Consider the following 22,378-nt stretch of genomic DNA (forward strand, 5'->3'; position numbering starts at 1 on the left):
CAATGATTTAACGAAATCATTGAAGCCTGCAATGATTGGATAGGCCTTGACTGGTAAATATTAGCTAATAGAACAGGAATTTCAGTTGTCATTTCGGAAATTTCAGTTCTGTCATTTCAGTATTCAGAGTGCAGGAAGTTCAGCTCTGTCATTTCAGGGCAGGAAATATAAAAACAGGTCAAAGAGCATCTCTAGACCGCATAGAGAAGCCAAGCTTCGTCTAAAAAAAAAAGTCCTGTTCATTTACCACAAAGGCTGTTCCATTGGCCCTGGCTTTCTCCACTGCCAGTCTGGTTCACCCTGCCACCACTTTTGGAATGGGTTCGTGGCACAGACACACGCAGCCAAACGGTTGACGCATGGGCGACACGGTGTCAGACCATCAGCTGGTAACATGAGTGACGCGCATTGGAATGGACACACCAGACACACAGGAGCAGGAGAACTCACAGTGGTGACGAGAGGTTGTGCTTACAATACCGCGCTGAGCAATGCTTAAGTTCCTATCATAACACCAGGACTATTTCATCTATGGGTGGTGAAAACCTGTGCCCCCGCCCCATATCAAACTGTGTTTAGCTAGACGCAGGAACAGGAGCAGAATCCTTTGCAGCCCATTTAATGTCCTGGCAGGCCTCAGCTCTTCTTGGCACGCTGGCACTGTGACACAACCTGGCCTTGGCATCGGGAAGAAACCATTGGCAATACAATGCCACTCCAGAACTCATTGCGCTTGGCAAAGCCTCACCAGTGCACTCATATAGCATAAGGTTACAATGTCTTGCCAGTGCTTAACCAGCCATATTACAGAGTGAAAGGGAAAAGGAAAAATGTGCCTTGTTAGCAGAAGGGATTATTTGGGATAGAAAGGGGGGAATGGAGGAGAGAAATCCCAGAGTTCTCCTGTTTCAGTGGAGGGTGCCAAATGCACCCCTCCCCCACACGCCAGTAAAGCGTTTCAAATCAGCACACCCTACATTTTTCAACTCAGGGAGGGATAAGGTATCCGTAGACCTGGCAACCTTCATATTCACATCATGAGCTGAATTGAAAAGATTCCACTACAAGGAACTGAGCTATAGTCAGTAGCCACTAGCCAATCAGAGAAAGCCATTCCCTCACTGGGGGTACCACTAGCCAATCACAGAAAGTAGGGGTGTAAATAACAAAAACAACACTAAAATAAAGTGCAATATGCGTGTGAAACCAATATGCAAACAGAATCTATGCGTGTGAAATCAATATGTAAACTAAATCTATGTCCATCTCCGTTATAATCTACTGGGAAACCAAAATAGAGATTGAAACGATGATGGAGGATCCTGCTGGTTGCGACAGTTCATTTAGAGTTGACAGTACCGGCAAACTGAGCCACTGTGAAACCCTGCAATTTCAGATTACACAGAGGAGAGAGAGCGAGAGAGACGACAGAGAGAGATGGGTGATAAGAATGCACATTTTGCAGTGGAGGGAGAAGTAAAAAGAGAACGTTCCATTTCTCCAATGGGGTTTTGAGGAACAGTAACTAACCGTGCCAGATTAAAAAGAGGCCCATTTATTAGAGCCATAGCCTGTGGCAGCTGTGGCAGTGACAGATGGCCCAGTGCACTATGGGAGAGTAGCTGGGTCACAATCAGGTCAGTTGGGCACTGGTGGAAAGGGCAGCAACACCCACACACTGCACATGAGTGAGAGGGAGAGACTGCACATCACCAGGGTCATGTTCATTAGGCATTAAATAGTAGAAAACGGACCGATACTGGGTTGGACCAACTGGGTTTGTCCAATTGATAATTGCTTGAAAACATTTCCAGTTGGGTGCCCTATGAACATGACCCAACATGGCCTACTCTTACAAAAACATAGACTGCTCACATCAGACTCTCACAACAGTCTAACGCCATCAACAGCATGCCACCAATCACAATAAACCAGAACAAAACAACCTCCAATACCCTATCCACACACCTGAGCCAAGCCAAAGTTGCTGGAACTGTGCTAGGAAGGACAGTGTGAATGAACAGATACATTTTACCCAGTACGGTTTTGATGAGCATGTGTAGTGTCGCTCTAATTTACAAACACCAACAATCTAAAATGAAGCATTAGCCTATATGTAGAGCCAGCAGTATGTCCTGACCATGTGACTGGACGAAGAAAAAAAATACTATGGGTCCCAATTAAAGGACATAACTAGACTCCTACCCAGCCATGGAAACAACGCATGCCTACACCACACATTCTCCTGTACATACGCGCGCACACACACCATTTCCTGGCGGTCAGCCTGTGTGTTCCTACATCGGAGGCCATTAGTGGGTGTGTAGGTCACGGGCTGTGATTACAGGATGGTGTGCTGGGCTGTTTCATGCCATGTGTATGTGCCCGCCCTTAGATCTACCCAGGCTGACGATAACCCCTGCTGCACAGCATACCGTTCCAGAAACAGGATGCACTGTCCTCTACCCAGGGCCTGAACCCATGGATACAAGATACATGGATACAAGAACATGTCCCCGCCCCCCCCACACAAACACATGTCTGAAATTTGTGGAGTAAACTATCACTTCAAGTTCCCTGTTACTGCTCTTTGAGTTCTTTAAGTTTAGACTCTTAGATCCCATGCACAAATAGACAATTGCGCAACATAAGCCGTCAGGTGTCATGGGAAGAGTCGACATCTGTGAATACGTTGTCACAGACAAAATAATAAACTGTTTGATTTACCGTATTGTAGTCCGTGATACGTGTTGTGCGTAACCTTCCTTATGCTTGAACAGAATTGACACATACACCAACAAGGACAAAAACATTTACACGTCATATCACCTGCCTGTAAAGTCCAAACCACAACAGTGACAAAGTAACATGGAGGCTACATACACACGCATTTGTGTGCGTGCGATGTTCCTTACCTTAAATGACCCCCAGGTCTCAGAGACCCCGGCTACTCCTCACGAGGAGCGCCTATCCCAGGGTTCCCTTTGACCTTGGTCCGGCAGACAAAGCAAGCTGACTGGCTTAGCGTCGGCCCGGAGTCACAACTGTCGCAGAGCCTCAAATCCCAGCACTCCCTCTCAGCAGAAGATCACAGTGCCCATTCACAAACCTGCAGAGAGAAAAAGACAAGCATCAGGGGTAAATTCACGGTCTTTAAAAACGCTCGGAATATCGCAGATAGAAATAGAAGAAATCCAGTTGACACGATCCCCTATTCCATCTGAGAGACAATCATTTTGGTTCTGAGCAATACATTCTCTCTACGAACGCTCCGTAACATTACATCCTCCTAAACAGGCCTCAATCTCCAAAGAAGACCTAAACACACTTAACTTTTGGTTGAGGAAAATTATTATTAAACAGACCACAGATGTTTTCATCTCATTCCTATCAAGCCGCTTTTTAAAAAAAAGGCACAATCGCTACATTCAACGCCTGGTTGTAAAGCCGTGTCTGGCTTTTTGGAGGCTTGAGGGCAATGTCTTCGAGAAGAAGAATTAAAATAGTAAGAGGAACAGGGTAGGCACAGTCTGGCCCAAATCGAACTTGTTTGATTTTTATTTGTTTGATTTTAGATCGATTGTGTTTCTTCTTTCTCTGGCTGCAACAGGGGACAATGCAATTTAGCAATTATACATTTAATAAATAAGATGGACAAGGGAAAAGATACATAGAAAAAGTGTCGCTTGTATCAGGTGTACATGATACGTCCCACCTAAACCAAGCCAATGCATACAACCATCACATATACAAAACCAATGGAGTCACATGGCAGATTCTACACACAGTGCAAAGGGAATAGATAGCAGACAACCTACAGATCCACAGCATTTGTGACGCACATCAGCTTCGACATTAGGTTAGATGCCCAGGTTTAAGCCCCTCTACAGCAGAAACACTACAGGACAGCTAGGATGAAATAACATTTGATCCAAGAGGACATCTAGGAAATAACATTACCCTAGCCTGGTATGCATCACCTTTTAGGCCTTAATTATCATCTCCATGCTCAGATCCATAGTTGAAACAATAGCAAAGCAGCCACCCCACCTCTATTTTGGTAAAAAGCTAAGATTGGCCTGGAGAAAAGTAACCACTCTCAAATTCATAGACAGAGCTATGAATGAAACCCTGACCATGATATCAAAATTATAGTTTTAACCACAGTGTTTGTTTACAAACATTGGAGTAAAAAAATTATAATTTTATTTTGAGTTCTGATGGGGTAAGACACTTGAACTAAGCTCATGCGGCATTTATAAGTTATATTCTTCAAGAATCAATGGGTATATCATTCATTTATAAGTCCAAACATGCATGTAGCAACTAAGGATTCTAGCTTTAACCTACTGTACTGCAGCAGATTTATTCATTTTCCATTCCAAATTAGCGTTATACGGCTTCATCAGCTACCCTGACCAGTATCATTTGCCATGGCATCATTCACATCTTCGATATGAATAGTCCACAACACCAAAATAACCTTTAGGCAAATATTGATTATGCCCAGACAGTCGTGAGCAGAGTGAAAAGGCCAACATTTTGGTTAACTAACCAACCTACCATACAAGCAGGAACCACAACCAGGTGGACACAGGACATGACACAGTATTCTCTATGGGCAGAACAAGTAGACAGTCCTTGCGCACGAAACAAATGGGCTAGTTACACAGCATAAATACCATGTATAAAACTACAACAGGGTGGTGATGCAAGTTTCCAACTAATTGATACAACACCTATTAGGAATACTATAAAAAATGTATAATTCAACTTTTTACAGTACCTCCAATTCAATGTTTACATATGCAAAGAGGTTCGGGCTACATTCATTTCAAGATACGTTGCAACATCCCATTCCATATTGAGTCGGATGCCATGAATGGAAAAATAACTGTACCCTCTCCTAGCATTTTGTGTTGGTCAGAAAGTTACAAAACATCTCATTTCAGCTTTTCTGGGGGGGGGCAGTGCCCCTGTGACAACAATTTTGGACCCCCTTGTGGCCCCCCTGAATGTGGAGTATGAAATCATTTTTACATAACTAATTATTGCTATCTTTCTTTTTTTTTTACATCCGTTATTAGACAGAAAAGAAAAAAAAGAAAAAGAAAAAAAAATGTTGAATGATTATGAACATGTTATTTTGCCTGCTAATGCCTGCAATGCAGTATAGAAAACGATATGACAACAATAACGTCTAATGTAACTGGCCCCTCTAACAGTACAACTGGCCCAAGCTTGCCCCCCCCCCCCCCCCAGTTGAAATGGTCTAGAACCACCACTGTTAACAAGCGGCTCAAACACATTTTTTTTAAATTTTATTTAACTAGGCAAGTCACTGCAACATTGTAACACTTCTGTAGCACGAAATGTAAATATAGATTTAGCTTATTCGACCATGGCTGCCCGAGCCTTCCACTAGAAAACTTCGGGGTGGATAACAGAATGGGACAAAAAGCTTCAGGCCAAGTCGGGGAATCACGATCAACATTGCAGGATACTTTTGTTGCTTACTGCTTTGCAATGATTTCACCGCGTGTAGACCTGAATAAGTGCACTGATTTAAGTGTTACGAAAGTCAGGATGTGTTGTATTAGTGGGAAAACGATAAACACGTAATCGGTAAAGTAAGTAACCCAAAAAAATACATGACAAAAATAGAAAGCAGCAGCATGTGTGTTGCAATGGACAAATACCCATCTACACAAATTCATAGGGTAAAATTAGCACTAGGGACAACTTTGAAGCGATATATTGAAATAGCAAATTGAAGTCTAACGTTTAAAGGTGTAACGTTAACTTCAGAGAATACGGGTCTGACTTCCCAACGGAGTAAAGCCAAGTATGTTTACAGCTGAAAAACAGGCATGGGATAAAAATGCTATCTAGCTAGGTTAGGTAACGTTAGATGCAAAGGGAAACCCTCTCTTACCCATTGTGTCTGACACAATCTCCTTCATTATTGAACACGATATCACATATGTATACAGAGCTCCACGAGTCCCATCTTTCTTCGGTGAGGACAAATTATTCCATACACAAATAGACTTTCACCAATAATTATCCTCGAGGAAAGTAAACAATTTTCAAAAGAGTTTAGGCCTACGCGAAAGACGAGGTTAAAATGTTATTTTCCACGACAAACAAGAACAGTAGAATCCTTCCAGATTTTGCACAAATAAATCTCAACTGCTGACTATTATACTCCAAGCATAACAAGGGCCTCTCCAAGACGTTCCAAACTTGTGCAAGCTTTTTTTTTCTCTCAAAGGAGTTGTTCCTGTTTCGCCAAAGTTTGGGGGAGGGGTGCTTGTCAAGCAAGCTAAAAACCCCAGCCAGTTTAGAACACAGACAAAACTCACAGAGAAGTGAGAGCGAAGTCGATCCGTTATAGCCTACTAAGAACGACAGGGTAAAGATAATAACCGAATAACCAATTGCAAGACTAGGATAACCATAAAATATCCTATGCATTTGAGAATTTTTTAATTTTGGCCTATTAGGCTGGACAGTAAATAGCAGTGGTGTAGAAATACTATACAATATTTTTACACCACTTATTACGTCGTTTTTGGTGTATCTGTACTTTACTATTCATATTTTTGACAACTTTTACTTCACTTCATTCCTAAAGATGTACATTTTACTCCATACATTTTTCCTGACACCCAAAAGTACTTCTAACATTTTGAATGCTTAGCAAGGACAGGAAAATGGTTCAATAGAGCCCCACAGTGGAGGTGTCATAATACTCATAAAACCTAGCTAGCGGTCAAACTGGGAAATGGTTCCAATCGTTTTTCCACCATTAATTTTTCCCATAGGGGATTTTCGAAAAACTTTAAATAAGGGGTGTTTCGTGTAGGTTTGCCCTCGCATAACGTTTTGACAAACATGTCAATTTCTCTCGGACAAGGTGACTTTTATCAATATGCTCGGCTCTATTTACTCTCAGATTTAAAAAATGGTAATTATCATCAAAGTAAACATCATGCAAAACTACAAATCCCTGCACATCACATCTAGCTGACACCTTTGCTAACAGGTTTTGTATCAATTTAAAACTTGCACAAGACAGTTCACATAATTGTCAATTTAAAGAAATGTTGCCAATGTATTCATTACTACAGTTACTTAACATTAGATAGTTAACCCAGAGATTCTTACCTTTACCTCGATTCAACAGTCTCATTCAGATCACCATGGCATTTGTAGTTCTTTATGATAGCCACATTAGCAGCTAATTAGCATTTCATTTTTGGTGGGTAAATACAGGCAAATATATTGATAAAAGTCACCTTGTCCTAGAGAGATTTACACGTTTATCAAAATGTCACGCCCACACGAAGCACAGCTCTTACTGGGGCGGCAGGTAGCCTAGTGGTTAGAGCGTTGGGCCAGTTTGCCAGATCAGAGGCATACCAGGGATGTTCTCTTGATAAGTGTGTGTATAGAGTACCACAGAAAGGTTGCAAGATCAAATCCCCCCCGCTGACAAGGTAAAGTAAAAAAAATCTGTCATTCTGCTCCTGAACAAGGCAGTTAATTAAACCCACTGTTCCTAGGCTGTCATTGAAAATAAGAATTTGTTCTTAACTGACTTGCCTACAAAAAATAAAGGTATAAAATAGTGTTTCTAAAATCCCCTATGGGAAAAATGAATGGTGGAAAAACTAGAATGATTAGAACATTTCCTTGTTTGACCGCTAGGTTTTAAAGGTAGTATGACTCATACTGTGGTACTCTATACACACACTTATCAAGAGAACATCCCTGGTATGCGTCTGATCTGGCTGACTCACTAAACACACATGCTTCATTTGTAAATTATGTCTGAGAGTTGGAGTGTGCCCCCCCTCAAAAAAAAGAATGGTGCCGGCTGGTTTGCTTAAGGATCCACCCCCTTTTTAAAATTTTCATCCTAAAATGACATACCCAAATCTATATATACTCAGGCCCTGAAGCAAGGATATGCATGTTCTTGGTACCATTTGAAAGGAAACACTTTGATGTTTGTGGAAATGTGAATGAGAATATAACACAATAGATCTGGTAAAAGATAATACAAAGAAAAAAACAACTGTTCTTTTGCATTTTTTTGTACCATCATCTTTGAAATGCAAGAGAAAGGCCATAATGTATTATTCCAGCCCTAGTGCAATTTAGATTTGGCAACTAGATGGCAGCAGTGTATGTGCAAAGTTTTAGACTGATCCAATGAACCATTGCATTTCTATTCAAAATGTTGCATCAAGTCTGCCCAAATGAGCCTAATTTGTATATTAATAACTTTATGTTCAAAATTGTGCACTCCCCTCAAACAATAGCACGGTATTCTTTCACTGTAATAGCTACTGTAAATTGGACAGTGCAGTTAGTTTAAACAAGAATGTAAGCTTTCTGCCAATATCAGATATGTCTATGTCCTGGGAAAGGTTCTTGTTACTTACAAACTCATGCTAATCGCATTAGCCTATGTAAGCTCAACCGTCCCGTAGACGGGACACTGATCCCAAATACGTTTTTTATTATATGGAATTTGAAATGATTTACACTATTACTTTTGATACTTAAGTATATTTTAGCAATTACATTCACTTTTAATACTTAAGTATATTTAAAACCAACTTTTACCTAAGTAGTAATTTTCTGGGTGATTTTCAATTTTACTTGAGTCATTTTCTATTAAGGTTTCTTTACTTTTACTCAAGTATGACAGTTGGGTACTTTTTCCACCACTGGTAAGTTGGCCTATCTTTCCATATTTTCACAAGCTATGTTTTCATTAGTCTATAGTTCAGTAGGGCAGGCAATTGCCTCTATCCATATAATCATACCTTTGTTTGAGTGCAAAGTAGCCTAATACAAGGGTGGAGGTGTAGCCATATGCATAAGCTATAAGCTTCATAAGCTATCATAATTGTCCAAATAGGTGACATGTCGATGCCATCAGGGTGACAAGGGCATAGCTTATTTGCTAATTTCAATAAAACATTGCATTTAAAAGCAGAAGAGCAGTAGCCTATAAATCTTCCCCTACTTATGATTTCTGCATTGCTCCTCCTAACGAGGGTTGCTGGCATCAATATCTTAGGTACCACCTACTGCCGATATTCCCTTGAGCAAGTAACTTAACCCCCAAATTGCTCATTGGGCGCTGCACAGCGGCAGCCCTCTGCTCCAGCCTCTCCAATCTAATGTGTGTATGTTTATGTATGTTCTGTTTATGTATGTGTGTGTATATCAGGGGGGTTGGATGAAAGCAGAATACAAATTTCCACCTCCTGTGGACTAATTAATACAGTATATTTTGTCTTGTCTTCATGTCTTGTTTCCTCTGCTACCCTCACTTTGAAAAATAGTTTAACCCAAATTCTTAATCAGATTCTAGGTAAAGTCTATGTGCCATACTGTATGTGAACTGTCAGATCAATTGTAGTTGAAAGAGCTGTGCACCGCATGCCTGCACAGGAGACTATAGTAAATGAAAAAGCAGACACTTTCCTATAGCCTGACGTCTTTTTAGATGTGCTCAAAGGTTTGAACATCAAAGGTGTAGGTGTGTTCTCTTCAAACTGCACCTGGTTACTCCACCACCCCAACCCTTGATTCCCCCCACCCTTGCACTTATCCACTTGTTCTTCTTTGAACAGTTTTATTTTATATGGGCCTACCTGGCAACTGCTTTGCCCCTCCCCCATAGGTTTAGGTAAGAGTCTGTTAAATGACAAGAAGTGAATGTGAAAGTATGTCCGTCATCTGTCTGTCTAACTGTCTGTGTCTGTCTTTATCAAATGTAGTAGACTGCATGAACAATCGACCTGAACCGATTCATATGATGGATCACATAAACCCCTGGCATCTCAAGATGCTAGAAGTAGCCAACCTGGACTCAGGGTAGACGTAACATAGTAAATGTAAATCTTGGCCACTCCAATTAGTATAATATGTTAAGTTTCGTATGGTATGTATTAATATGTGGATGTCCATCTTGCATTTCGTATTTTATGTTACAATTACAATTTGTATTACATGTTACGAATTTAAATTTGTACAATATGTTCCGAACTGCAATTCTTACAATATGTTATGAATTTGCAAAAACATATGATATGTTACAAATTCCAATTTGAAGTAGCTAGGGGTTAGAGGTTAAGATTATGAGTTAGGTTAAAGGGTTAGGGGACAGGTTAGCTGACATGCTAAGTAGCTGTTACGTAGCTAAAAAGTAGTAAGTAAACTCAGCAAAAAAATAAATGTCCTCTCACTGTCAACTGTGTTTATTTTCAGCAAACTTAGCATGTGTAAATATTTGTCTGAACATAACAAGATTCAACAACTGAGACATAAGCTGAACAAGTTCCATAGACATGTGACTAACAGAAATGGAATAATGTGTCCCTGAACAAAGGGGGGGTCAAAATTAAAAGTAACAGTCAGTATCTGGTCACCAGCTGCATTAAGTACTGCAGTGCATCTCCTCCTCATGGACTGCACCAGATTTTCCAGTTCTTGCTGTGAAATGTTACCCCACTATTCCACCAAGGCACCTGCAAGTTCCCGGACATTTATGGGGGGAATGGCCCTAGCCCTCACCTTCTGATCCAACAGGTCCCAGATGTGCTCAATGGGATTGAGATCCGGGCTCTTTGTTGGCCATGGCAGAACACTGACATTCATGTCTTTCAGGAAATCACACAAAGAAAGAGCAGTATGGCTGGTGGCATTGTCATGCTGGAGGGTCATGTCATGATGAGCCTGCAGGAAGGGTACCACATGAGGGAGGAGGATGTCTTCCCTGTAATGCACAGCGTTGAGATTGCCTGCAATGACAACAAGCTCAGTTTGATGATGCTGTGACACACCCCCATGACGGACCCTCCACCTTCAAATCGATCCTGCTGAGTACAGGCCTCAGTGTAACGTTCATTCCTTCAACGATAAACTCAAATCCGACCATCACCCCTGGTGAGACTAAACTGCGACTCATCTGTGAAGAGCACTTTTTGCCAGTCCTGTCTGGTCCAGCGACGGTGAGTTTGTGCCCATAGGCGACGTTGTTGCCGATGATGTTTGGTGTGGACCTGCCTTACAACAGGCCTACAAGCCCTCAGTCCAGCCTCTCTCAGCCTATTGCGGACAGTCTGAGCACTGATGGAGGGATAGTGTGTTCCTGGTGTAACTCTGGCAGTTGTTGCCATCCTGTACCTGTCCCGAAGGTGTGATGTTCGGATGTACCGATCCTCTGCAGGTGTTGTTACACGTGGTCTGCCACTGCGAGGACGATCAGCTGTCCATCCTGTTTCCCTGTAGTGCTGTCTTAGGCGTCTCACAGTGCAATTTATTGCCCTGGCCACATCTGCAGTCCTCATGCCTCCTTGCAGGATGCTTAAGGTACAATCACGCAGATGTGCAGGGACCGTAGGCATATTTAATTTGGTGTTCCTCAGAATCAGTAGAAAGGCCGTTTTAGTGTCATAAGTTTTCATAACTGTGACCTTAATTGCCCACCGTCTGTAAGCTGTTAGTGTCTTAACAACCGTTCCACAGGTGCATGTTCATTAATTGTTTATGGTTCATTGAACAAGCATGGGAAACAGTGTTTAAACCCTTTACAATGAAGATCTGTGAAGTTATTTTGATTTTTATGAATTATCTTTGAAAGACAGGGTTTAGTTGCAAAGTTTCTAATTAGCTAAAATGCTTAAGTTATCCGTGATGAGATTTGAACGTGCAACTTTTGGGTTGCTAGACGTTCACGTTATACGCACACCCAGCTACCCTGACCAACCCCCCCCCCCACCCCCCCCCCCCCCCCCCCCCCCCCCCCTTTAGTAAGATTCTGTCCTATGTAATAGAGGTCGATGGCCGATTAATCTGAATGGCCGATTTAAAGTTTTCATAACAATCGGAAATCGGTATTTTTGGGTGCCGATTTTGCCGATTTTTTCATTTATTATTATTATTATAATTTTTTATACCTTTATTTAACTAGGCAAGTCAGTTAAGAACACATTCTTATTTTCAATGACGGCCTAGGAACGGTGGGTTAACTGCCTTGTTCAGGGGCAGAACGACAGATTTTCACCTTGTCAGCTCTGGGGATCTAATCTTGCAACCTTACAGTTAACTAGTCCAATGCTCTAACCACCTGCCTTTCATTGCACTCCACGAGGAGCCTGCCTGTTACGCGAATGCAGTAGAAGCCAAGGTAAGTTGCTAGCTAGCATTAAACTTATCTTATAAAAAACAATCAATCAATCATAATCACTAGTTATAACTACACATGGTTGATGATCTTACTAGTTTATCTAGCGTGTCCTGCGTTGCATATAATCGATGCAACACTGGGGGATGATTTAACAAAAGCGCATTTGCGAAAAAAGCACAATCGTTGGACGACTGTACCTAACCATAAACACCAATGCCTTTCTTAAAATCAATATACAGAAGTACATATTTTTTTACCTGCATACTTAGCTAAAAGAAATCCAGTTTATCAGGCAATATTAGCCAGGTGAAATTGTGTCATTTCTCTTGCGTTCATTGCACGCAGAGTCAGGGTATATGCAACAGTTTGGGCAGCCTGGCTCATTGCGAACTAATTTGCCAGAATTTTATGTAATTATGACATAACATTGAAGGTTGTGCAATGTAACAAGAATATTTAGACTTAGGGATGCCACCCGTTAGATAAAATACAGAACGGTTCCGTATTTCACTGAAATAATAATTGTTTAGACCACATATTAATGACCAAAGGCTCGTATTTCTGTGTGTTATTATGTTATAATTATATCTATGATTTGATAGAGCAGTCTGACTGAGTGATGGTAGGCACCAGCAGGCTCATAAGCATTCATTCAAACAGCACTTTCGTGCGTTTTGCCAGCAGCCCTTCGCAAGCACAGCGCTGTTTATGACTTCAAGCCTATCAGCCTAATGGCTGGTATAACCGATGTGAAATGGCTAGCTAGTTAGCTGGGTGTGCGCTAATAGCGTTTCAAACGTCACTCGCTCTGAGACTTGAAGTAGTTATTCCCCTTGCTCTGCAAGGCCGCGGCTTTTGATGGGTTAACGCTGCTTCGAGTGTGGCTGTTGTCGATGTGTTCCTGGTTCTAGCCCAGGTAGGGACGAGGAGAGGGACGGAAGCTATACTGTTACACTGGCAATACTATAGTGCCTACAAGAACATCCAATTGTCAAAGGTATATGAAATACAAATGGTATAGAGAGAAATAGTCCTATAAATACTATATTAACTACAACCTAAAACCTCTTACCTTGGAATATTGAAGTCTCATGTTAAAAGGCACCACCAACTTTCATATGTTCTCATGTTCTGAGCAAGGAACTTAAACGTTAGCATTTTTACATGGCACATATTGCACTTTTACTTCTCCAACACTTTGTTTTTGCATTATTTAAACCAAATTGAACATGTTTCATTATTTATTTGAGGCTAAATGGATTTTCATTGATCTATTATATTAAGTTAAAATAAGTGTTCATTCAGTGTTGTTGTAATTGTCATTATTACAAATAAAAAAATAAAAAATTGGCCGATTATTTTTTATTTATTTTTTATTTCACCTTTATTTAACCAGGTAGGCTAGTTGAGAACAAGTTCTCATTTACAACTGCGACCTGGCCAAGATAAATCATAGCAGTGTGAACAGACAACACAGAGTTACACATGGAGTAAACAATTAACAAGTCAATAATACAGTAGAAAAAAGGAGAGTCTATATGCATTGTGTGCAAAAGGCATGAGGAGGTAGGCGAATAATTACAATTTTGCAGATTAACACTGGAGTGATAAATGATCAGATGGTCATGTACAGGTAGAGATATTGGTATGCAAAAGAGCAGAAAAGAAAATAAATAAAAACAGTATGGGGATGAGGTAGGTAAAAATGGTGGGGCTATTTACCGATAGACTATGTACAGCTGCAGCGATCGGTTAGCTGCTCAGATAGCAGATGTTTGAAGTTGGTGAGGGAGATAAAAGTCTCCAACTTCAGCGATTTTTGCAATTCGTTCCAGTCAAAGGCAGCAGAGAACTGGAACGAAAGGCGGCCAAATGAGGTGTTGGCTTTAGGGATGATCAGTGAGATACACCTGCTGGAGCGCGTGTTACGGGTGGGTGTTGCCATCGTGACCAGTGAACTGAGATAAGGCGGAGCTTTACCTAGCATGGACTTGTAGATGACCTGGAGCCAGTGGGTCTGGCGACGAATATGTAGCGAGGGCCAGCCGACTAGAGCATACAGGTCGCAGTGGTGGGTGGTATAAGGTGCTTTAGTGACAAAACGGATGGCACTGTGATAAACTGCATCCAGTTTGCTGAGTAGAGTATTGGAAGCAATTTTGTAGATGACATCGCCGAAGTCGAGGATCGGTAGCATAGTCAGTTTTACTAGGGTAAGTTTGGCGGCGTGAGTGAAGGAGGCTTTGTTGCGGAATAGAAAGCCGACTCTAGATTTGATATTCGATTGGAGATGTTTGATATGAGTCTGGAAGGAGAGTTTACAGTCTAGCCAGACACCTAGGTACTTATAGATGTCCACATATTCAAGGTCGGAACCATCCAGGGTGGTGATGCTAGTCAGGCGTGCGGGTGCAGGCAGCGAACGGTTGAAAAGCATGCCTTTGGTTTTACTAGCGTTTAAGAGCAGTTGGAGGCCACGGAAGGAGTGTTGTATGGCATTGAAGCTCATTTGGAGGTTAGATAGCACAGTGTCCAAGGACGGGCCGGAAGTATATAGAATGGTGTCGTCTGCGTAGAGGTGGATCAGGGAATCGCCCGCAGCAAGAGCAACATCATTGATATATACAGAGAAAAGAGTCGGCCCGAGAATTGAACCCTGTGGCACCCCCATAGAGACTGCCAGAGGACCGGACAGCATGCCCTCCGATTTGACACACTGAACTCTGTCTGCAAAGTAGTTGGTGAACCAGGCAAGGCAGTCATCAGAAAAATCGAGGCTACTGAGTCTGCCGATAAGAATATGGTGATTGACAGAGTCGAAAGCCTTGGCAAGGTCGATTAATCGGTATCGGCTTTTTTGGTCCCCCAATAATCGGTATCGGCGTTGAAAAATCATAATTGGTCGACCTCTACTATGTAACCATACCAAACAAAACATACCTTACTAAAATGATTGTGCCGGTTTTACATTTACTATGTTACGTCTAGTCTATGAGACCAGGCTGTACTAACAGCCTAGTACATGCTTCAGGATAGCAGTTTACATCTTTTGTCACGTTTGCGTTTCCCTGTGTCCCTTACTGAGGACATGCTATTGGCTGTACTCTATAGTATCCTCTAACCGTACTAGTCGGATCCCCTCAGATGTAGGATACAACACACTCACAAAACAAAGAAAGAGAATGCCATCTCAAAGATACCATTTGCAATTTTTCACAATCACTTGCCTCTCTTAAAACACTCTTCCTTCAAATAGCTGAGCAAGAGTGATACAATGCAATAGGGATTCTTTGTATCAACACAATAGAATAGACACTAGGCAGTAGTTGTTCTGTTCTATTTACACATAAATATATAATTCTTTATATTGGTTAGAAATAGCAACGAATGATCAGAGAGACCTATCGGCATATATCTGTTTCTTGATTCAATATGGAGACAAAGACGGTGAATGTTAGAAGGAGGAGAGGAGGCACTAGATTTTTGTCTGTTGTTCGTTCTGCTGCATACTAAGCGTGCAGCGGAGGGAGGGCTGGCAGACTCGAGGGATTAAAAGCGTTTGTTTACCATCTAATCCTTTGCATGAACCCACAGCACCACCACTACGCACCCAACAGACTCCCGGATCCCAGAAAGAGCGGAGAGAGATAGAGATAGAGAAAAAGAGAGAGAGATAAAACAACAACAATCTAAGTGGATACTCCGTTCTGGGGGAAAACAATTCCCTTAGAAGTTCCATGGCAATTGCTTTTACCGTTTTACTCAGTTGATTCTTGTGCTGGAGCTCTTAGATAACAAGGGGGAGAAAAAAAAGGCAATCCTTTTTACTCTTTGGAAGTGATATGAAAGATCGTCCCCTGCTGATAAAATATCTGTTCCTCTACCCCCAGAGAGTACATGACAGACATGTTTCAGACATATACCATTTACTATATGGGCAAAAACAGAGACAGTTGTCAATGTTTGCATACTTTTATATATAATATGGTGCCTGACATCCCCAGTGTTACAGGGTCATGTTCAACAGGGTACACCGTGGCAAATTTTTTGCAACGGAAAACAAAACAATTCTTTCTCATTAGAACAAGTCCAGATAGTCCCTCCCTGTTTCCGTCGGTTTTCTTCCAATTAATGCCTAATGAACATGGCCCTGTTTTCTCCACAGAGTTAAATGTTTACGGAACACAGTGAGTAAAAACATCAGTTACGCGCGTTTTTCATGTTTAACACCTCAGAAAGTGGTGACATCTGGTAGCACGGAAAAGCAAAAACAAATCCCTGTTCACAATGAGGCATGGGCTTTATTTCCATCCTGCTGTCTTTTGTTCCAGGTTTAAGTTGACTCTCTAAGTGAATGTATGTCATTGCCATAGGTTAATAAAGAGACCAACATATGTGGCTGCTTAGAACAGTGCAATATAGTGAAACAAAGGGATTTAGTGGTGCCCATAAAGATGTATGTTTTTATGAGAGCTGCTCAACTACTGTATATACAGTACCAGACAAAAGTATTTGGACACACCTACTCATTCAAGGGTTTTTCTTTATTTGTACTATTTTCTACATTGTATAATAGTGAAGAAATCTATAATAGTGAATACATAGTGAATACTATAATAGTGAATGGTGGATACATCTAAACTATTAAATAACACATATGGAATCATGTAGTGTTTTATATTTTAGATTCTTCGAAGTTGCCACCCTTTGCCTTAATAACAGCTTTGCACATTCTTGGCATTCTCTCAACCAGATTCACCTGGAATGCTTTTCCAACAGTCTTGAAGGAGTTCCCATATATGCTGAGCACTTGTTGGCTGCTTTTCCTTCACTCTGCAGTCCGACTCATCCCAAACCATCTCAATTGGGTTGAGGACAGGTGATTGTGGAGGCCAGGTCATCTGATCCAGCACTCTATCACTCTCCTTCTTGGTCAAATAGCCCTTACACAGCCTGGAGGTGTGTTGGGTCATTGTCCTGTTGAAAAACAAATGATAGTCCCACTATGCCCAAACCAGACGGGATGGCGTATCGCTGCAGAATGCTGTGGTAGCCATGCTGGTTAAGTGTGCATTGAATCCTAAATAAATCACTGACAGTGTCACCAGCAAAGCACCATCACACCTCCTCCATGTTTCACGGTGGGAACCACACATGCGAAGTTAATCCGTTCATCTACTTTGTGTCTCAAAAATCTCAAATTTGGACTCATCAGACCAAGGACAGATTTCCACTGATCTAATGTCCATTGCAAGTCTCTTATTCTTATTGGTGTACTTTAGTAGTGGTTTATTTTCAGCAATTCGACCATGAAGGCCTGATTCACACAGTCTCCTCTGAGCAGTTGATGTTGAGATGTGTCTGTTACTTGAACTGTGTAAAGCATTTATTTGGGCTGCAATTTCTGAGGCTGGTAACTCTATTGTACTTGTCCTCTGCAGCAGAGGTAACTCTGGGTCTCCCTTTCCTGTGGTGGTCCTCATGAGAGCCAGTATGAAACTGGCTCTCATGAGGACTACCACAGGAAAGGAAGCACTTGATGGTTTTTGTGACTGAACTTGAAGAAACTTGAAAAGTTCTTGAAATTTTCCACATCGACTTTCTCTTTGCTTATTTGAGCTGTTCTTGCCATAGTATGGACTTGGTATTTTTACCAAATTGGGCTATCTTCTGTATACCACCCCTACCTTGTTACAACACAACTGATTGGCTCAAACGCATTAAGAAGGAAAGAAATTCCACAAATGAACTTTTAACAAGGCTCACCTTTTAATTGAAATGAATTCCACCTCATGATGCTGGTTCACAGAATGCCAAGAGCATGCAGAGCTGTCATCAAGGCAAAGGGTGGCTACTTTGAAGAATCTCAAACTTAAATATATTTTGATTTGTTTAACACTTTTTTGGTTACTCCATATGTGTTATTTCAGAGTTTTAATGTCTTCACTATTATTATACAATGTAGAAAATAGTCAAAATAAAAACCTGGAATGAGTAAGTGTGTCCAAACTTTTGACTGTTTACTGTAGGAGGGGATAAAGTCCCAGTCACACCCTTTGTTAGTGTGCACATGTATGTCAGATCTCCCACTTGTGTATCCATCCAGGACATCACCAGGAAGATTCAAGTGGTGTGTTTCTTATGGTAACCCTACCAGAAAACAATAGTGGTGAGGGATGACTTGACCATCACTATGGCGCCAATATTATGTTTGCATTTGGTGACCACTGACCCTATAGTCGACACCGTTAACTTGTTGTTCTACTATACTATAAGTCAAGTAGGTGGCCTTGTGGTGCACAACGGTAGATTTTTAAAGTCAGTGAGTGGTCACTGAGTGGGTCATAAACAACCATTTACAACATTTTGAGAGTGAACAATAATTTGTATTTCTTGACAACAAAGGCCTTTCAAATTAATGGAGGCTTATCCAACAGCAGTCTTCCAGGTACAGATTTGATTGCTTTTGCAACTCATCACCACTTTCCAGTTCTCTCTCCTCCCCGCTCCCCTTCCCTCTCATCTCCTCTTCATTCCTCTCTGCAATGGAGGTAGATATCTAAACAAGCTCCAATTAAACGAATGCGCCTCTCGAGTGAAATTACATCAATGAGCTAGTCATCAACAAGGAATTTGATAGCAAACCATTCTATTGAGTGCCCCATAATTTATTCAATAACCGCTAATCAGGGAGCTGAAAACAGCAATAAAAATTGGATGTAATTGTTGTCATACAGAAATTAAATCATACACTCAGTTTAGAGTGCATACATTGAACAACAACCTGGCAAATTAACTAATTAAATATTGATATCCTATTGAAGTGAATCCTGTTCATTTGTGAGTAACGCACAGTTTTTTCCCTACCCAATAAGTAACCTTTAAAGACGATTTTTATCTCTCAGCTTGTTTGTCTGTGAGGTTTTTTGTCCATGCTTATATCTGGCCCTGCGAAGGAATATAAATCCTTTGACTCTGAACAAACCTTATAACAAAACAAAGTACTTTTGCCGAGCCTGCACTCTTGCCTTAATTCATTTTCACCACTTTTTTCCAATGGGCATGTTTTACAATGTCTCTAGCTCTGGCTGCTTTGCTGTCACCACAATACAAAGTAAGCAGGAACACTGGTGAGTCAAGGTGTGCGTCCCAGATGACACTCTAGTCCCTATGTAAGTGCAGTACTTTTGACCAGGACCCATAGGGCTGTGGTCAAAAGTAGTGCACAACATAAGGATTAGGGTGCCATTTGGGAAACTTCCAAGGCCTTCACTGCTGTAGACCATTAGTGAAACCAACAGTTTCAGGATTTTCTATTACATTCACATTTTAGTCATTTAGCAGACACTCTTATGCAGAGAGACTTACAGGAGCAATTAGGGTTAAGTGCCTTGCTCAAGGGCTCATCGACAGATTTTTCACCTAGTCGTCTCGGGGATTCGGTTACTGGCCCAACACTCTTAACTGTTAGGCTACCTGCTGCCCCCTTCTATTGATGGAATGATTGGTTAAAACCGCATTCCAACCAGTGTCTATTCCAGAAGTTACCACCTGCTAAATCTATGACTTAAAAATGCCTATTTACTCTGTTCCATCTGACTGCGCAATCCACTGTCTCATCAGCCCAGCCAGGCACTTTATAAACTTGATCTCCACTATAAAAAGCATCTCGACATTATCACACATTTATTTTATACTAACATTTAGTTTTCAAAAGCAGATATTTGTATAAACCTTGCTGTCTGTCTCTGACATTTGCAACATTGTTTCAATATTCAAGTTCATTCTCCAGCTGTCCCATAGTAATGAAGGTGTTGGGAGTCGGGATGAGACAGAGAGACAGGCAGGCAGTGTTTCTCAGCCAGTCGAAATCATGAATAAGCTGGCATAATTTTTATGGATATATACAAAGAAATGTCAATTGAAAAAAGGTTAAACGAAAAAAAGTGCAGCATGTTTGCAGTCTTTCCAGCTTCAGTTGGAAGTGATTGTGTTAGCTGTGTTGTTGACTCTCTCCTATGAACAAGTGTCCTGACGAGAGAGCACATTTTCTATGCCAGGCAAAATCGTGCCTCATTAGCTCTTTGTTATGGGTGTATCCAAATAAATGTCACTAGAAAACAGCTTAAATAAATGCAAATGCAGCTACTTTGCTGTTATTATGGCTGCACTGTTAGACGTAACTGTAAGTTAGCCGTAGTTGGCTAACTAGCAAGCAAGGGATAAGAATGTTGTCAGCCAGTATGGCAATGGGACATTTAGAACAAACGACTGGATCGCTCGCGTCCATAGATACAGAACAAAAAGACTGAACGACTGGGTCGGGTCGATGGCAACCGAACCAATAGAACGAACGATCAGCCCGCTTGGGTAGCAACCCTAGATTTGTGTCAGGACTATATATTGTGGAAGGATGAACTATTATGAATAAATTAATCAAAATAGCGTTTTTAATGAAAATATGTAAATCATTATTTGAATATGTTGGTAACCCGTAGTATAAAAGTGATAATGCCCTCGAAGCCGGTGTTTGGAGGATATATTGGCACAGTTAACAACACCTGTGCCAATATACCCTCCAAACACCGACTTCTTGAGCATAATCACTTAAATATGCAACAGAGATGCTATCATTGCAGTTCCATGCAGCTTCTAGGTACTGAGGGTTGCTGTGTGGCTGTGAGAGGACCACCTCTATGTACACAGATAGGGGGCATCAGGGTGTCATAAATTCAGACAAGTATCTCCTCTTTGTATGTGTGTGTGGAAGGGGGGGTTCTTCTATCCTTGTGGGGTCCTAAAATCCCCACAATGATAGTAAAACAGGGAAAATTATCCCTATTGGGGACATTTCCCACATCCCCATGAGGACAAAGGCTATTTTAAGCTTAGGGGTTTGGTTTAGGGTTAGGCTTACAATTAGGTTTAGGGTTAGGAGTTAGGTTCAGGGATTTGGTTAGGGTAAGGGTTAGGGGAAAAAAAAGATTTTGAATGGAAATGAATTTTAGGTCCCCACGCTCATAGAAGAACAAAACGTTTGCGTGTGTCTGTCTCTCTGTGCCTGCACCTGTGTCTCTGCGTAGGTACCATTTTGTAACCAAAGGTTTCAACTGTAAATTCCTTATGAATTCCTTTATAAACTGGATGCCCATGTAGACCACTTATTCATTACTTACATCGTTGACATTGAGCAAGCCTCTCTATCAATACTGGTAGTCATGCGCATGGTTAAGACTCGTTTGAATGGAAATCAAGTAAATCAGTTGGCTAGCAAGCACTGTGGACGTTTGAGTGAATTACTCTTCATTATCACAAGATTGAACCACTTGCCAGATATAGAAATCTGTCAAAATTCAATTTAGCTGTCATGTACTGTTGTAAAAGGTTCAAAAGATTACCAGGTTTATTCTTAGGCTCTCTTATAACACTGTTTTAAGTTATAAGTTACAAGGGTATATAAATAGGATAATGAAGGAATGAAAAGGGTTACAGATGACAAATTCACAGGTCTCATTCAGACACAGGTATTAAAAGATTGCGGACACATGTCAATCTGTGACCTGCATTCGAAAATCTATGCTATGCCATAATATACTATACAATACTATATACTATTCTATACTGTTCATAATACTAATGTGTTCTATAGTATCATTTTCTTATTTAATTGCATGCATACTGAGTTGAGCCAACCCTACCCAGAGCTTAGGGTCTGACTAGTATTATACATCCACAGCCGAGTGGAAATCAGAGTGACTGGTGGCATCAACTGCCCAGCAGACCAACTGCCCAGCAGACCAACTACCCAGCAGACCAACTGCCCAGCAGACCAACTGCCCAGCAGACCAACTGCCCAGCAGACCAACTACCCAGCAGATCAACTGCCCAGCAGACCAACTGCCCAGCAGACCAACTGCCCAGCAGACCAACTGCCCAGCAGACCAACTACCCAGCAGACCAACTACCCAGCAGACCAACTGCCCAGCAGACCAACTGCCCAGCAGACCAACTGCCCAGCAGACCAACTACCCAGCAGATCAACTGCCCAGCAGACCAACTGCCCAGCAGACCAATGTTCTGCTCCATGGATCTGTAACACTGCTTATCTTTAATAATACGTCAATATGATCGGGGAGCTTTACCATGTATCGTTAAGGAATGAGG

The 22,378-nt window shown here is 41.4% G+C and overlaps 1 protein-coding gene across 7 annotated transcripts in view; it reads right to left on the bottom strand.

Moving 5' to 3' along the window:
• Positions 1 to 22,378, bottom strand: part of LOC110495938 (B-cell CLL/lymphoma 9 protein) — a 106,879-nt gene that overhangs the window by 28,570 nt on the left and 55,931 nt on the right. For 3 of the 7 annotated variants that reach the window (XM_036952446.1, XM_036952439.1, XM_036952445.1), the window contains exons 1-2: positions 5,936 to 6,352; positions 2,916 to 3,109 (exon numbers count right to left, since the gene is read on the bottom strand). The gene's annotated coding sequence lies outside the window, so the exon portion shown is untranslated. Of the gene's footprint in view, positions 1 to 2,915; positions 3,110 to 5,935; positions 6,354 to 22,378 lie in introns of those variants that run through there. The other 4 variants (XM_036952440.1, XM_036952441.1, XM_036952443.1 and 1 more) reach the window with 3 other exon arrangements.

This window comes from Oncorhynchus mykiss, chromosome 18 (assembly GCF_013265735.2).
Source record: "Oncorhynchus mykiss isolate Arlee chromosome 18, USDA_OmykA_1.1, whole genome shotgun sequence".
Classification (NCBI taxonomy): domain Eukaryota; kingdom Metazoa; phylum Chordata; class Actinopteri; order Salmoniformes; family Salmonidae; genus Oncorhynchus; species Oncorhynchus mykiss.